Source organism: Pteropus medius, unplaced genomic scaffold, assembly GCF_902729225.1.
Source record: "Pteropus medius unplaced genomic scaffold, Ma_sr-lr_union100, whole genome shotgun sequence".
NCBI lineage: Eukaryota > Metazoa > Chordata > Mammalia > Chiroptera > Pteropodidae > Pteropus > Pteropus medius.
Window position 1 is genome coordinate 11,091,541 of NW_024344253.1, and position 16,139 is coordinate 11,107,679.

The 16,139-nt window shown below is 37.4% G+C and overlaps 1 long non-coding RNA gene across 1 annotated transcript; it reads left to right on the plus strand.

The window, feature by feature from the left end:
* Positions 1 to 8,907: 8,907 nt before the first annotated feature.
* Positions 8,908 to 14,905, plus strand: LOC120607928 (uncharacterized). The gene is made up of 3 exons (XR_005654272.1): positions 8,908 to 8,989; positions 10,139 to 10,207; positions 13,020 to 14,905. It is a non-coding gene; the product is annotated as an uncharacterized LOC120607928 (long non-coding RNA).
* Positions 14,906 to 16,139: the final 1,234 nt, after the last annotated feature.

Consider the following 16,139-nt stretch of genomic DNA (forward strand, 5'->3'; position numbering starts at 1 on the left):
TGATATAACCATAATGATAAATGTTATTGTTTTAATTTGTTGCTGGAAGAGGACACTACAGAAAAAGAAAAGGAATATGTGTTTTCATATTGAATATTTTTAGTTTTGCCTTGTTTTGCAAAGTTGGCTCATTTAATAGGGTTTGATGAAAAGAAAATTGTTTTTGAGGCCTAATGGCAATTCAGCAGACTTCTAAGATTATTTAAATTTTCAATTTTTCCTGGGAGACTTTCTTGAAATGAAGCTATTTAGAGTATACCTTTTATCTAAGAATTTCCATATATTCTTCACAGAGAATTCCTCATCCCTTCTAGTTAACCTCTCTCTGGGTACAGTCTTACAATCTAGGCTGACAAAGACTGGGCCCAACTTGTAAGATAGAATAAAAGAGAGTAGTAGGATGTGTGTATGGGGAGGGGGCAGATACCATAATATTTGTTAGGACTTGATGAAGAGAAATTTAAAGATCCGGACAAGTTCCTAGAATAAGAAGTACTGCAGTATTAAAAGTAACTTCATGATTTGGATCTTTTTATGATCTATAATGAATCTCTTAGTAGCTAAATCTATCAGCAGAGGAAAATAATTGATGCTATTTTATTACATAAAAAAGAGGAGCTTACAAGGTGGTGATAAAATATTAAAACAAGTATTTTATAGTGAAACAAACCAGATCACTGCTTTTGTTTGTTTATTAATTAATTTATCATAAAATTATCTTTATATACATGTGGAGCTATAGGCATTTAAGTTGAATGCTTTAAAATTATGCCTTTAGTTTTATCTCATGTCCTTAATAATTTCTCATATTAATCATGTTGGCTTGATTACTTAGAAATTATTCAGTTATTCCTTTCATTAAAATATTTTCAAAATGATGATATTTAAAAAGACAGTATTCTCTAAGTTACATTCGTTTGTTTTAATAACATATTTTTTGTTACTATAAACTACATTTATTATTCAGCTAACAATGCCTAGACAACCTTAATAACTCCGTTAATCTAGAATTGTGTTAAGATAAATAGAAGTCAAAAGAATAAAAGGTGGGAAACAATGAGGAAATTAAACATCATTTAAATTATCAGCATTATCTCCCTGAGACTGTAACTGAGAGAGAAGGAAGAGGATCAGAAGTGAGTTACAAGACAGAGCCTCTTCCTATTTCTGTCTTTCAAGGGTCAAACTTGACTCTAGAATGTTTCCTTGACAATGTGAGGAAAGGAACTTTGGGCTCAAAGTCTCCTCTGTCACACTAGGGTTTAGGCATTTAACGATCAATTGATAATTATTAGGCATTTAGGTAAAAACTAGAATATTACGGCAACAGCAAACCTTTCATATAAGAAGTTTGGCATATAGAATTCCAAATGATGTATTTTGGAAAAGAAGTTTTCCAGGCTTCTTGGCAGAGAAGCATGCAGAATGTCAGCCTGGTCAAATGTTATGGTAAAAGAAAACCTTCAATTGAAATGATAGATTTAGCCATTGGATAAATTAGTCAAGATATTTTGAACAACTCTGTAAACTTAAGATGGCAGACACAAACTTTCCCACATAAAACAATAAGGAAACAATAAGTAGTATTTATTCTCTGTTCCTATGTTCTTTTGCTATCATGTCACCACCTTGCTCAAAGCCTCCTGTCCTTCCCTATTTCTTAGAGAAGCATCTTCCCAAATTTGTGCCATGGAACACTGGTATTCTATGAGACAGTAATAGATCTTGCTGAAAAATAGATGCCTGTGGAAGAAAATTTTTTTTCTAAAATGTATTTTTAAATCTACATACGTATGAAAAATTCTAAGCTCCTTTAAGAACTTAACATGGGATAATTGGCCTTTAAAAAAATGGAGTGTCAACTTCTGTACATCGAAAATCACTTTTAAAAAGTTAAAAGACACTAGAGACTGGAGGAGGTGCATGCTATACATATAATTGACAAAAAAAATTAGTATCCAGAGTAGTTAAAAAATGTGGGCAAAAGATACGAATAGGTAATTCAAGAGGAGAAAATCAAAATGACCAATAAACACATGAAAAGATGTCCAAATTCACTATTAATCAGGTGGATGCAAATTACAACTAAAATAAAAAAGCATTTCATGCTCAAATTGTTAAAACACTAATAAGTCTAACAATATGGAGTGCTGTCAAGAATATGAAACAGGAATCTCATACACGGAAGGTGGGAATATGGATAAGTGCCACTTTGGAGAGTTGATTGGCGATATCTAGTAAGTTAAAAATGTGCTTAACTCATGATCCGGTAGTTCTACTTCTAGGCACACTCAAACGTACACAAGGAAATAGACACAAAAATGTTTATTACAGCATTATAACGGCAAGAATTGGAAGCGATATACATGTCTAAATGTGCCTAAATAGGAGAATGGATATATTAGGAAATAGTCATTCATTGACTCATCGAAAATTTATCGAATGCCTGCACTATGCCAGTGCTGTTCTGGGTATCAGGCCTACTACATCAGTGAGTAAAACAAAAATAACTGCTTTTGAGAGGGTACATTTGAGAGGGAGTTTGTGGGGTGAGAAGATTTAGAAAACACACACTGCCTGCATACACACACACACACACACGGAAAATATGACCTATAAGAGATGGTGAGATTATGGAGAAGAACAAAGCCGAGAAGGAGGGGGGAGAGGGAAGTCCGTGGGTGGTCAGGAAGACCCCACTGTGTGGTGCCATCGAGCAAGCTGTGGAGCAGTGAGGGAGCGAGCCATGCAGACATCTGGGGAGGCGTGTGAGGCTCTAAGCGTGAACACCTCGATGCCAAATTCCCGGCCTGTTTAAGAAACTGCTTTGGTGGGAGTGGGAGTGGGAGTGGGGGAAGGGGCTGCAGGTGCCGAGAGCCCACTTTGAAAACCACTGCTCTAACCCATTTAGGGGGCAAACATTTGACAAGCTCTGCCAATTATGCCTGGTGCCATTTTAAGCTTTATACGTATTTTGTTACCTAACGTCGTCATCTTAAGTCTTCGTAAGTTATTTAGCCCCATGTCATAGATGAAGAAACGGAGTCACAAAGAGGATCACTCATGCCGGGTCAGTAAATCGTGCTGTGCTAATGCAAACCCAGGGCACCCAGCAGACTCTTAGCTACTAGGTCGGCTGCCTCCTGCCTTTGCTCTCCCAGTTTTCCTTCTAGCGCTGTAGGTCTTTCCCACCATCCCAGGCTTCGCCTTGTGTCACCTCTGGCCTCATCACTCTTAGCACCTTGACTTTGGGATAGCCTTCTCCTCTGGAATCTGGGAAGAAATGAGATTGGACAGTTCCTCTTTGCCTCCGTCTCGTTATCCTTTATATCTCTCCAGGATGATCACACCAGGCTATACATGTCTACGCAAATTTCCTTAGTGAAGGGTTTGGGCAACTTCACGAGAGAATTTCACAAGTTGGACTTTCTCTTGAGTCTCAAACGAGAAAGAAAATTAATAAGATCAAAGCCCTTATAAAAAGAGAGTCCCCCTTAACACTTCCTGTTTTTGTAACCTGGGTCCTCTATACTCCTCCTTTTAAGTGGAGTCTTGGATATTCTCTCTTTATTGTCTGGCGAAAGCTTCAAACCTGATTATATACTAATCGCTAGTTTTCTTCTGGTTTATTAGTGGTGGTGGTGCTGGTGTTGGTTTCCTCTCCCATCTACCACTCATATTTATGATGTTATTCTATTTCTATTATAAATTATAGGATGCACCTTGTGAAATGTAATTTTTATATTATACAAGAGTGAAAACGAAATGAAGGAGTGGACTCGAGGCAGCACCCGACGGGAGGACCTAACCTACAACATGACTCTTAACATCAAGTTGCCACATTATGGGTGAAAAAGAGCCCCTTCTCATTTAAAAGTGTTTTTCCCTGTTATTTTGTATAATAAAAATATAAAACCCGAAACCTCTATAATATTACATTGAACGTCAACTCTAATTGAAAAATTAAGAACTGAAAAATAAATTTAAAATGCAAAAATACTTTGGAGCTAAATATACATATAAAATGAGAGCTATTTAACATTAAATGTTTTCATTTTTCTATGGGTGGGTCTGTTAAAAATGAGAGAAAATTCGGTTTTGATCATTTCTGGCTATTTGTTCATCTGACCAGACATTTTTGGCTGCCTGCTTTAATTTAGGCAGACACCATTTCTGCTGATCTTCTGATGCTGTTTCATCACGATGTTATATTAAAAAGTATTTAACTCCTAATGGTCGTCCGTGAAAGCATTATAATATTGAAAAGCACTGTAGGGGCAGTTAGCTTGAGGAAAGTATAAAGATGAAACTCCTCAGTGCCTCCCATTCTGGTTCTCACTACTCTTTGTCCTCGTGAGGCTTTGCTTTAGCCAAAATATTTCACTCTCTGTCCCCTGGTTCCACTTCATTTCTTTCATTTTCCAGACCTCCTCCTTCTTATCCCTTCTCTCAGCTGGACCCAACCCCCAACCTCCACTTTTAAAACTATGCTCTAAGGGCCAAAATAAATCTACCTTTTCCTTTAAGCTTTCCCTGGCTATACCCAGCTGTAGTGACATTAAACTCCACCAAATACCATTCCTTTCCTCACTTGGTCGTTCTCACTTACTAGGTGCAGTACGCAGAGCAATGAGCCCACAAAGATGTCAGTGTCCTATTCCCAAGAACCTAGGAATATGTTTAGGCTATGTGGTAAGAAGAAATTAAGGTTGCAAATGGAATTAAAGTTGTAAATCAGGTGATCTTAAAGTAGGCAGGTTATACAGATGGGCCCAATGTAATCTTAAAAATGGAAGAACGAGGCAGAAGAGAGAACCAGAAAGATGCAGCGTGAGGACTCAATTTGACGTTGCTGGCTTTGAAGGGTGCCTGAGCCAAGGGATGTGGATGACCTCCAGAAGCTGGAAAGTCAAGGAGACAGATACTCCCACTAGAGCCTCCAGAGAGAACACAGCTTTGCTGACACCTTGACTTTAGCCCAGTGAGATTCGCGTCAGACTTCTGACCTCCAAACTGTAAGATAATAGAAATTAGTATTGTTTAAGCCACTAAATTTGCTGTCATTTGTTACAGTACCCATAGAAAACTAATATACTAGGAGTACTTTGTTACTTTTTTAGGTATTTTGACATCATCCTCTTAAGTGATTTTAAGTTCTAAGAAGATGGATACCAAGCCTTGTATATCTTTATAGGCCAACTTCATAATAGTGTATTGAACACAGATAATGTTATAATCTTATTCTAAAAAATCAGGAAAGAGAGAGAAGAGTTAACCCACTAAGAAACTATATACTGATTTTTAGAATTCGTATCTACATACATAGGCTCTATCCAGCAAGGCAGTCATTCTCAGCTTTAATAGTTCTGATAGTGGCCATAAGTACATACAGTCATGCATCACACAAGGATGTTTCAGTCCGCGACAAACCATGATAGTGGTCCCACAAAATTTTAATGGAGCTGAAAAATTCCTATCGTTTAGTGAGGTAGCTGTCTTAACATCATAGCACAATGTATTGTTTACATGTTTGTGGTGAGGCCGGTGTAAACAAATCTGTGCTGCCAGTTGCATAAAAGTAGAGCGCATGCAGTTATGTGCATGGTACATAATACTCGATGATAGTACACGACTGTGTTGTTGGTTTATGTATTTACTACACTTTTTTATTGTTATTTTAGAGTATACTCTTTCTACTTATGTAAAAAAAAGTCCCACTGGACCTCTGCATGTCCGTCTGTTTTGATCCTGGGAACGTCGTAATCTGTTAACCAGCACCACTGTTTCCGTGGGTCAAGATGCTCTGACTGCCATTCTGGTCTTGCTGTCTATTATGGTAGTTATGTCCAGAGCGACTCTGTCATTTAGGTGCCACTCCCTGGCTTCTGCCTTTCTAGAATCCTGTTCTCTCTATTGATACTAGAAGGCCAGTTTCAAAGCCACATCTCTTCAACATATAGAGGAAATGTGTCATTGAGTTTCTCAAAGATCCCAGTGCAAACTTCTTGTGCATTATTTATTCCCTTGGTGAAGCCAATGTCCTCTAGGGCTTCCTGGGAGCTATAGTCAGATAACAGGTTCTTGGACCACATGTAATAAGTGTAATAAATCTGTTTTTAACATTTTCACCTTCCTGAGCCTTATAGTCCCTTCCTTGATATTCTAGCAATGTAGTTCTGGCATCTCAACCTCATTTACAAAAGGACATCTACATGGCCGAGCTTTAAGAGCCCATCTCGGCAGCATGCTATGATGACTCCAGATTTCCTTTCCAGGGGGCTAAACTCCAAGTCACAGGAGAGAGCTCCAAGGTCAGCCAGTCCTCCACTATGCAGACTTATATTCTGCCCTCTCACCACCACACTGGCCGGACTCTTAAGATACACCCCCACACATGTTCTTCCAGTTCTTGCCAGCACTTATTATTCTGGTCCTGTAATTGTTTTGATTCTATATGCTGTTTGCTCCTAGAGTAGGAAATGTATTTTCCCAGTAGTCCCTTGTTATTCCTTAGGCAATGAAGAATGTGATAGCAGATCTTGGACAGAAAAAGGCGTGTCTCATAAGATGCCTGACTCAGGTGAGGTTTTTGCAAACCTCTCAGCCATTGTGAACTTTTTCTCTCTAACTAGAGAAAGGGCTACTGCTTCTGGCAGAAGATTCATGGGAACCTGGGGATTCAAGATATTTCAGTTTGTCCACCCAAATGTCACTCTCTCAGATGTCAGGATACAGTTTTCCTATCAGGACCTTGACTTTGGCACAGAAGACTTTTTGAGATCGTGCACTTATTCTCCTTTGCGGTTTTGCCACCTATACAATTAAATCTTGGGCCTGATTTCTCAGCATATATTGCCCTACGATTACAGGAAATGAGGCTCATTTTATTTTTCATTTCTCCCCTCTTTTTATTTACTTTTTTGTCAAGGCATAACTTACATATTTTTTTTTAAAGCACATACATATTAAGTGGAGAGCTCAACATATGTTTGCATGTGTATCTTATAACTACTATCTGATCAAGATACAGGCCATTTACAGCACTCCAGAAAGCTTCTTAATGCCTCTCCCCCAATCGACATTTCCTCCACAATTGTATCACTATTTGACCTCTTTCATCATAAATGTATTTTTCATATTCTTTAATTTCACATAAATGGATCCATGGTCTGTATCCTCGTTCTTCATTATATCTGTGAGATGCATTCATGTTGTGTGAAGTAGTAGTTCTTGTTCATTGCTGTTCAGCCTTCCGTAGTATCTCATAATTCACTTATCCATTCTCCTACTGATGGACATTTGGGTTATTTTCAGTTGGTGCTATTATGATAAAACTGCTATGCACATTCTTACATGACTTTTGGTGGACATAAACACACATTTATTTTTGGAGTAGAATTTTCCAGGAGTAGAATTGTTTAGTTATTGGGCACATGTCTATGTAACTTTAGTTAAATATTGCCGAGAAGTTTTTCAAAGTGGTTGTCCTAATTTAAATGCCCCCAAGTTCTAATTGTGCCACATCCTTGCCAGGTACTTACTTTATATTGATGGCCCTTCTCATTAAGTCATTCTTGTGAGAGTGTAGTACTATCAAATTGTGGTTTTAATGTGCATTTCCTTAATGAATTACATTAGTCATTTTTTCACATTTATTTTGCCATTTGTTTATTCTCCTGATGAAAAGAATTTTGGAGGCAGTTTTTAAAACTTAGGTTATATGAGTTTTTTTTTCTCTTATATATTTGTAAGAATTTGTAAGAATTCTTTATATATTCTGGGTCTAAATACTTTGTTGAATACATGTTCCAGGTTCTTGGCTTGCCTTTTACCTTTCAATAGTGTCTTTCGATGAACAGAAGTTTTTAATTTTAATGAAGTCCAATTATCAATTTTTTCTAATAGTTAGTGTTCTTTATGTTCTGCTAATCCCCAAATCATGAATACGTTCTCTTGTATTTTCTCCTAGAAGCTTTATTTACTATTTATATTTAGGCCCATGATCCATCTAGAATTAATTTGGGGGTATAGTATAAGTAGAGGTCAAAGTTCACTTTTCCCCATGGATATCCTGTGGATCCAGCACCAATTATTGAAGACACTGCCATGGAGGACTTTTTCTTTTTATAGCGGGCCTTGAATTGATAGTTGGATAACACGAGAATGTCATCTTTTTTTGTCAAGACTTAAAAGCAGTTAACAAAAGCCAAACCATTCTATAATTCTTATAATTACTATTGCCATCCATCCCAGCACCAAATTACCACATAACCCATGCTTTGCTTTCTACTTTCACCACATTCCAGTCTACTATAGATGATTGATATTTGTGAAACCACTGCTCCCAGAGATTAAAACCACTCGCATGCTACCAAAATGGGGCTCTTTTAGCTGCATAACCAGTAAGAGATCCAGGTTTAGAATCCTGTCATGAGGGTTTTCTTTCAATGGTCACTTCTGATAGCAATTTGCTTATTCTGGGTTTCCCCAGAAGCAGAGCCTGGGTCTGGGGTTGCAGGCAGGCAGTTTATTTGGAATGTTATTTCAGGAAGCAGAAACGAGGAGCCAAGGAAAGTGAACAAGGGAGGAAGAGAAAGGCAACACTAGACTGTGTTATTAGGCTGGTGCTTGTTCCCGCTGTGACCATCTGCAGACTTCTGTCAAAGGGACAAAATGAGAAGCCTTTCCCCTCCCTGCTGGTGTGCACTTCTGGGAGCATCGTGTTGGTACCAGCAGGTTCTGAAATCAAGTACTCAAAATCCCATTAGGTACTCTCTCTGGATCTGCTTGTTGCTCTACATCTGCTTTATTTCCAGCTCTGGGCAGTCCAATTTTCTTTGCTTTACAAATACGGGGTGGGAAATGACCATCTATTTTTTTTGTTTTCACATGTTTCCTGTTCACTGCAGCAGCCAGACTGAATCAGAAGCTGATGGTTCCAAGTCCAAATTCCCTGAAAAGGAAATGTGACTGGTTCAGCTTGGGTCAGGTATCTGGTGCTAATCTGTTGAATTTGAGCAAGTGGATCAGGATCCTGTGGTTCCAACATAGGTGCTGAGAATGAAGCCCTGTGGGTTTAGTATGGGGCAGGGTCGTTGGCTTATAAGTTCAATAGACGCCCCCTTTGGAGGGAACACACTTTAAGGTATCCACTACATCAATCAAATCTATCAAAACCTTATTTTTATCTTTGGTGTAATGCTGAGAAAGTCTTTCGCCAGCCTCACAATTATATAAACACACGTTTTACATTTTCTTCCAATATTTTTATGATTTTTTAATTCAAATACTTAATCCACCTGGAATCTATCTAGGTATAAGTCATGCAATAAGGACCCGACTTTTAAAAAAATGGTTAGTCAGTTGCCTTATCACCAGTTATTTAGTAATTCATCCTCTTCCCACTAATTTACAATACCAATTTTTTTCATATATCAAATTCTTATACATACACACGTGTGTGTGTGTGTGTGTGTGTGTGTGTGTGTGTGTGTAGACATAGTACTGTTTCTAGAGTTTTCCATTGGTTAGTTCATCTATTGTTCTTTTAATGATATATTTAATGCTTCAAAACGAATGTATGCTGTGAAAGCAAGTACTCCTGTTGGTTTTAAGTTCATTTAGAGGAACAACTGAATGTCTGTGTGTGTGCATGTGCACGTGCATGCGTATCTTCATATTATCTAGTGCAGTTTCTTATGCATGCTGGATAATGATGATAATTTTAGTTTATATGTAAGAATACATATGCATGATTAAATATAAAAATACATATTATTTTATAGTTTTCGATGTGCTTTCATAAAGTACTGTACATCATCCGGAAAAGAGCATATTGATATATTGATACATTTCTCTGTTTGATACAGTTTATATGATAAACTCATAGATTTTATTATCGTTCTAAATAGTTTCCCTTCTCACAAAAGGATTATGTATCCCTGCCCATTACAATTTGCGGTGCCTCCTGTGGTGGGAGTACACATCCTTGCTCCTTTGATGTTGATCTTAACTGTACGGCTTGCTTTGGTTAGTGGCATGTAAGCAGATATGACTTACAGTATGTCTAAATAGGAGTGTTGATTATCATTATTGTTTTTGCCACCGTCTCTTTCTGTTCCCTTTGCTGTGAGAATAGCATGTCTCAGATATCAAAGGCACATGTAGCAGGAGAGGAGCTGCCATCAACCCATGGCTGATGAGCAACGTGAGCGAGAAATTTTGTTTTAAGCCATTGTGATTTGGGGGTTGTTACTGGAAGCCTTACTAATAAAAGCTGACTAATATACCTATTGTGCTGACTGTTGGTAATCCCGTTTTGACTGCAGTTCTCAGTTGGGTAGATCTAGTTCAGATAGATATCTTTTTATAATAACCCAAATAGTTCTTTAACTCAGGAGTCTTTATAAATAGAGCAGAAAGGTTAATTAGAATAACTGAGACCTCACTATGGATGTGCACATCAATTTTACTCAGCTGTTATCTTAAATACAGTCAAGATAATATAAAGCTCTTAAGACATCTTTCAGGAAGGTCTAATAATGATGATAATTATAAAGATATCTTTGGCAAAAAGAGAGATACAGACTCAAGACCAACAGATATCTTAAGATCTGACACACATCTGAGGCAATACAGGGACAGTTATGCGTGCTCTGATATTAACAGGACTGTGATACTCTCGCCCTGTTTCTTTTAATGTCTTTCCACTGCTCTTTCTGTCACCATCTGGCTTCCCTAAAGTCTGTTCTGTACTTTTCTCTTCTTCATTTTCTTCTGCATCTATGATCTCTGTTTTTCATGCCTTCATTTTGCTCACAAGTTTGGTTTGTTCCTGGCTCCTTCTGGGATACCTTTTAAATCTCAGCTCCCAATATTAGTTGCCTCATCTATACTGTCCCATTTAAAATTCCTGAGAGGATGATTTTGTTTGACCCAGCTTAGTAATTAAAATAGTGTCCCCCCAAATTCATGTCCACTCAGTACCTCAGAATGTGACCTTGTTTGGGATAAATGTTTTTGCAGATGTAATTAAGGTACAGATAGAGAGATGAGATCATCCCAGAGTAAGGTGAGCCCTAAATTCAATGATGACTGTCCTTACAAGAGACAAAAAAAGGAGAAGACATAGAGACACAGAGACGTAAAGGTCATGTGAAGATGGGCATAGAAATTAGAGGACAGCTATAAGCCAAGGAATGCCAAGGATTGTCAGCCACCAGAAGCCAGGAGAGAGGCGTGGAATAGACTCCCCCTTCGGAGCCTCCAGAAGGAACCAACCCTGCCAGCACCTTGGTTTCAGACTTCTGGTTTCCAGAACTGTGAGAAAATAAATTTCTGTTGTTTTAAGTCATTTAGTTTGTAGAAATTTGTTATGGCAGCTATAGTAGTTCCCCTCCTCATCTGTAATTTCACTTTCTGTGGCTTCAGTTACCTGCAGGCAACCGCGGTCTGAAAATATTAAGTGGAAAATTCCAGAAATAAACAATTCATAAGTTTCAAATTGGGCACTGTTCTGAGAAGTGTGATGAAATCTCACGCTGTCCTTCTCCATCCCGCCTGGGAAGTGAATCACCCCTTTGTCCAGCAATCTCCAATGCTATACATGCTCCCCACCCATTAGTCACTTAATAGCCACCTTGGTTATCAGATCAAACACCACCATATAGCAGTGCTTGTGTTTAAGTAACCCTTATTTTACTTAAGAATGACCCCAAAACACAAGAGTAGTGATGCTGGCAATTCAGATACGCTAAAGAGAAGCCATACAGGGCTTCCTTTAAATAAAAAGGTATGTGTAAGAAAAACATAGTATTTATGGAGTTTGGTACTATTCTCAGTTTCAAGCATCCTCTGGGAATCTTAGGGACCCTGCACATAAGGGGGCACTACTGTATAGGAAACTAATACTTCCAACTCATCTCTGATGGCGTTTAATGTTCATAGGCCATTTGTTAGGCTATAGATTGCCCACCCTTTGGTGATGTGCTTAGAGCTGGATCATCAGCAGGGCTGTGGACAGGGCGATTTCTTTTGAAAAGACAGTGAACATGAGAGACATGTAACTTGACATGTCAAAAACAATTTAATGCTTGGCTGCCAGGCATCCATAATTCTTCCTTTATGGATCAAAATGTCTCACCTGATGTCATTCAGCGCTTCTACATAGAACTGCCTATGTCCAATGGGATGAATATCTGGAGATGCCACACAGGCATTTCAAAATTTATTTGTCATCAGAACCCACATTTTTCTGGGCAATGTCCATTTCTTCTTTCTTTAATTGAAATCCAGCTTGGTGTTACATCTTTGCTATTTGGTATCCTATAGATGAAATGGAAGTTTTCAAATTTGAGTGTGATCTGCTTTAAAAGGACAAACACTGCTGGAGACCCTAAGTCTTGACTTAAATCATTTCAACAATGCTACTTTAAATATAAAAATAAAACTGTAGGTATAAACCAATAAAGCAGAGTTGGCAAAGTTTTTCTCAAAGGATCAGATAGCAAATATTTTAGGCTTTGTGGGCCATATTTTCTGTTATAACTATTATAGTATAAAAGCAGCTATAGGCAGTATATAAATGAATGCATGTGGCTGCTCCTCAAATTTATTTATTGGGGATGCTGAAATTTGAATCTCTATAACTTTGACATGATGAAACATTCTCCTTCTTTTAATTTCCCCCCTAACTATTTAAAAATATAAAAAAATATTCTTTGCTAATGGGCTATATAAAAATAGGCAGTGGAACATATTTGGCTCATGGGCCATAGTTTGCAGATCCCTGTCATAGAAAATGCTTGATGTTCCTCGTTCACTCAGTCACCCCTTATTTTGGTAATTGGACCCTAATTTTATTTTGGGAACCTTTTCTCTACCCCCACCTCTCATTGGAAACTGTCAGTGTATGCTTCAAGTTGTACTGTAGGAACATGTGGCCTTGGTTACAGTGACTGGTTCAGTCAGACTGAATACTACAGTTGTATGGCGGTCTCCATTCTTTCCTCTTTCCATAGGACCTTATAGCAATGAGGAAGATGTGAGCCTGGAGACGCCAGAGGCTACCACATGAATCTTAAGAATGAAGCTGACACAGCAGGAGGCCGAGCCAAGAAGCAAAGAGAAACTGAATTTTGATTACATTTTTGGATCTTCTGGATCAAGCCACTCATGACACTAAACAACCCCAAGCTTTTCCACTACATAAATAAATAAATTTCCTTGTTAGTGAGTTTGAGTTTGGGTTCTCTGTCATAACAGGATACTGAGGTGAAACTCTTACCTCTAAAGTTTATTATAACTATAAAACAAAAAATTTAAAATTAGATGCCAATGTAACTACTAAACCAGAAAAGTTCAAATCAACAATGTTATTTTTTGTTTTACTGAAACTAAATTCCTTTTCCTAATGTGAATATGGCGTTGGCTAACATGTGAGTTGTTCTGAGTTTTGCATACCTGCGTGCCCTACACATATGGTGTGTGCTGTGCATTGAATTATGTCTTCATTGCTTTTCTCTATTTGAACTATTGCAAAATCTTCATTCACAGAGCTTGCTGTGAGAACTTTCATCCTTCTCTTGGCATAAATATTTAATTTACATAAGTCTACCTCTATACTTTCCTTAGTCGCTAAAACAAAGATCATCATTGTGCTTGCCTTTCAAATTATATTGATGCCAAATTTAAATCTCATTTTATTAAATTACTTAAGCCAAAGACTTTGATCTATGAAAATATGTTTCAATTATTAATTGAAAAGAGAAGCTTTATGTTTTTAATAGGACATGAATTCAGCTGTGGTGATTGTGTCAATTTGCCATTGAGACATAACAACTCTCAGTAATTAGGCAAGCCTGTGATGTCTATACCTACATTATTCATTTTTGGCCCTGACTCTACACCTTTCACTGACTCCCACCTGTGTCTCATAATTCCTCTTACTGGTGTGGTCTGTTAATTCTGTTAGGGATATTTAATTAATTGAATAATTTTTTAGAGTCTTGTTTACAATTGTGCAGAAAGTCTCCATACTGTTTTTTAGTTTGAATACTATAATCTGTACGTGTACTGCTTATTTTAAGTAGGAATGGTGAATTAGTCACCTATTGGTTCAAAAATCTGGTAAGATCTCAAAAACTGTGGCTTATAATATGAAGCATTTATATTCTTGTTCACAGGTCTGAGGGTTAGCAGACTACAGGTCAGCTTGGCTTGGTTCTTGTAGGACGGCCCATGGCCCGGACTGAAGGGAAAGGAAGTAGCTGGCGTATGCTCTCTTAATGGCAGTCGCAGGAGTGCTGAAGACTGAGCCAAGGGATGTAAGAACATTTAAATCTTTTGTGCATGTCATGTTCACTGACATCCCATTGACCAGAATAAGTCCCATGGTGCAACATCAAGAGAATGGGGGAATACACCCACCCACTCTAGCATGCCGTAGGTTTACATGGCTGAGGGACGGAGGGAAGAATTGTGAGCAATCCAATCTAGTACATATGGCTTCACTTTGTATGAACTCTGTCTCTGCTCCTCCAAACCTCTGATCTCAATTTCTATTGCTAATATGCCCCGTGGGAGTGAGAGGGCTTTCTATAGCTAGTTTGCATTTGAAAGAAAGAATGGTTTCCAGATAGCTTATTGGCCATAAATCCAGTAGCTGTTGCAGCTGAGTTACCTTTTTGGCTCAACCTTCTGACTTCTTCGTTGATTTATTTTTATGATAAAATATTTTAAATATAGTAAGCTTCAATTTTGTGTTTTAATGTAATTTTAAAAATGTACATAATTCTATCATATGATGTATACTTTATATAAAGTAACTAGTAAGAGTTAAAGGGTCTCATTCACTAACATAGTACTGGACATATAGCATATGCTTAATAAATATCTGTTGATTGAAGTGCATCATTTTCTTATTCACTAAACTAATGATTATTACTGATCCACAGATAGTAACTTGTGCCTGAATAGACATTTTCTTTTTAAATATAATGATGTGTATATATATATGTATATGTATATGTATATATATATATATATATATATAAAATCAATATTCTCCAACTTTATTAGTGTCTGTTACCCACACCTAAAAGTTTTTTTATATAATTTGATGCATAAACAAGTGATAAGTTAAGTAGGTGTTTGCTCTTTTCAGGAAAAATACAGATTGTTGGTTGCTGTTTTTTTCAGATTTGTTTTTAAAATTATTGCTTTACATATGCTTTTAATATGCTAAGGGTCCTTAGAAGAACATCTAGTTAGAAATGTGTATCAACATAGGCAAAATCTAATTTTCAAGTTTATAAATATCAGTCAGTGAAAATGCCATTTAAAGTTACTTTTAAAAGCATTTAAAATTAAAATTATGTATGATATAGATATAAAAGGATTATAAAGCATGAGAAAGGTAGTAAAAAAGAGTAAGTGCTATTTGAAAGATTATTTCCTTCTTAGAAGGAAGTAAGTTAATTCCTAGAGTTGATTTTATGAAAACTAGAGTTCAGGCTATTTCCTTTGCTTTCTTATGGGAAACATTTATTATAGCTTAAACATGTACGAATGTCTTAAGTTATAATCATCTTGCCAGAGATACTTAAGAAAAGAAGGAAACTAATATTCATGAAGTCTCTACTCTATGCCTGGTAAGGTGCTAGAAGCAAAGACTTGTTGAGAGGAGAAATATTCTCATTTCAGGAACTAGGCTTAGAGAGTTTAAGTGACAGTTTTTTGGCTCGAAAATCATGTTCTTTGGCATGAGCCAACCCCTCCCCGCTCCCCAAAAAAACCTGTTCATTTGATAGTGTAGTAAACTGGCATGAACTCCACTTGCAAGTTCAATAATTACAGTGTAGTAAAACCAAGTTTTATTTAGAGAGAAATAAACAACAAATATGTACATGTGTTTTGCAATAGGCAAATCACAGTGGTCCAAAGTCCTACAGTGGGTATTCCCCAATGCCACATAAGAGGCCCTCAGGAATGGTTCAAATATACTCTACCCACTAGATGCTCCCCAGTCTCAGGCTTGCGTTGACACGTTGACTCCTCCTGGCTGGAATTTCTCTTTGTGGCCATTCCTGCAGTATCTGCAGCACTGACCTATCCCTAGCCTCTAAATCCACTTCCTCTTC